General features: G+C 43.2%; 1 pseudogene; it reads left to right on the top strand.

Annotated features, from left to right (window-relative positions):
* Window positions 1-1,225: 1,225 nt before the first annotated feature.
* On the top strand, window positions 1,226-2,202 carry LOC125407827 (large ribosomal subunit protein eL19 pseudogene; annotated as a pseudogene).
* The last annotated feature ends 416 nt before the right edge of the window (window positions 2,203-2,618 follow it).

Here is a 2,618-nt window from a genome sequence, read left to right on the forward strand (position 1 = left end):
GGTAGAATGGACTGTGAATCCAGGGTTCCCACCTCTCCCTCTTCCCTGTGGACACAGTGGCAGTTCCCTAATGACCCACCTCATTTTCTCTTATGCCCTGGGCTTATGTTAGACTCCACCATCAAGCACCTTGTCAGAAACCTGAAATCTTGGGGCAGGGGAGATAGCTCAGTCAGTCAAGTAATTGCTGCACAGGCATGGGCTCCTCAGTACCCGTGTGAAAAGCCAGGCGTGGTGCATGGTATGTATCTGCAATCCCAGTTCTGGCGTTCACTGACCTGACAGATTAGCTTAGTAAACAAGCCCCAGGTCTCATGACAGACCCTGTCTGTTTAAAAAATGCAGTGGACAACTCCAGAGGAACATTACTTCAGGTAGACCTCTGGCCTCTGTATGTACATGCACACATGTGCACACATGAATATGAGCATACATGGGCACACACACACACACACGGAGAGACTTGAATCCTTTCTTGTCTTCTCAACATCTGGTGGCACCCACATTAATCAGTACCAAATTCACAGCCTCTCTGACTCCTTTATTATTTACCAGTGCTTTATTATTTACCAGTTTGCCTTTTCCGATAATGGTCTATAAAAAGTGCAAAGACACTAGCAAAGGGAGCATTACAAACATTCAAAATAGGGGTGAGGATGTTGCTGGTAGCCTGCTTGCCTAGTATGCACAACTCCCTGGGTTCCATGCAAGCGCCTCATAAATTATGTGTGGTGGTGCGTGTCTACAGTCCCAGCATACAGGAGGTGGAGTGGGGAAACAGGAGGATAAAAAAAAAATTCAAGATCGTTTTCAACTATACAGCAAATTCAAGACCAGTTTAGACTTGACCAGGGATCCTGTCTTTACAGGGGGAAAAAAAGAGGAAGGGAGAAAGAAAGAGACAGAGTGATAAGAGGGGAAGTAAGGGAAGGAGGAAAGAAAGAAAGTGAGAGAGGGAAGGAGACAGACAGACGTAAAGAGAGATTGGTTGATTGATTGGTTCAAAATAGCGTAGTAACTACATGTGGCAGTGTATTTATAATCCAAGTGCTACAGAGGCTGATGCAGGAAGACTATACATTTAAGGTCAGCCTGGTCTACATAGCAAGACTTTGTCTCCTCCGCAGCACCAAGCAGATAAACAAAAATCAGTATTTGTCCATGAAAACTATGCAAAGCTCAGCTAAAGAGATGCTTTGTGGCTTTCACTGCTGTATCCACAGCCATGAGTATGTTCAGGCTACAGAAGGGGCTCGCCTCTAGCGTCCTCCTCCACTGTGGTGAAAATGTCTGGTTGGACCCCAGTAAGACCAATGAAATCGCCAATGCCAATTCTCAACAGATCCGGAAGCTGATCAAAGGTAGGCTGATCATCTGGAAGCCTGTGACAATCCATTCCCAGGCTTGAAAAACACTTGGGCTGGAAAGAAGGGCAGGCATCTGGGCATAGGGATGTAGAAGGGTACTGCCAATGCTCAAATGCCCAACAAGGTGACCTGGGTGAGAAGGATGCAGATCCTGTGCTGATGTATCAGGGAGATACCATGGATCTAAGAAGACAGACTGCCATATGTTGATGTGGGATTCCCCTCTATATGCTTTGAATATGCTTTATCACCATTGGTTAACAAAGAAGCTACTTTGACCTATGGCAGGGCAGAATATAACTAGGTGGGAAAAGTAAACTGAATGCAGGGAGAAAGAAGGCAGAGTCAGGTAGACACCATATAGCCACTCACGAAAGCAAGATGTGAGGTAACAAACCACAAGTCTCATAGTAAAATATAAAATATTAGAAATGCATTAATTAAAGATCTAAGAGCTAGCTACAGATATGCCTAAATTATTGGCCAATCAGTGTTGTAATTAATACAGTTCCTGTGGGATTATTTGGGTCTGGGCAGCCGGGAAATGAAAGCAAACTCCATTTACGTTATGCATCATAGTCTGTACCTGAAGGTCAAAGGCAATGTCTTCAAAAACAAGCAGGTTTTCATGGAGCACTCATGGACTCTGCAAGAAGCTCCTGGCTGACCAGGCTGAGGCTCATAGGTCTGGGAGCACCTCCAGGAGCACCTCCAGGTCAAGAAAGAGGAGATTATCAAGACTCTATCCAAGGAGGAAGAGACCAAGAAAGAAAGCTCCCCTCTGTCTTTACATAGTAGACTGCCTGTGGCCTGTGTGGATAAATCATTAAAATAAAACAAGCCAAAAAAAAGGGGGTCCCTTTTTGTTGGAAATTCATTATAAGTGGGAAATAGCAAATCTATTGCATTCTATTTCAGAAGTTTTAAGTCCTGTCTCCATCCTACTGAAACAGACTGTTACATCTCTTATAACTATGAAAACTGATACAACCTTTTTGGAAAAATAATTTGACCATATATATTAACAGCTATGAAAACAGTCATTCCCTTTCATCTAATACTCCCACTCCTAGGAATTTGTGCCAGGGAAATAACTCAGAATAAGTAGGGAAAAAAACTTAGCTGTATTTAGATGCTTATTACGTCTTTGGAATAACAGGAATCTAAAAGCAAAAGAAATGTTGAATTCCACTGGGACAGTAAAGAAAATGTTGGTGATTACCTCAATGTTATATTGGACAACTGAAGACT

Source organism: Myodes glareolus, chromosome 9 (assembly GCF_982192425.1).
Source record: "Myodes glareolus chromosome 9, mMyoGla1.1, whole genome shotgun sequence".
Classification (NCBI taxonomy): Eukaryota; Metazoa; Chordata; class Mammalia; order Rodentia; family Cricetidae; genus Myodes; species Myodes glareolus.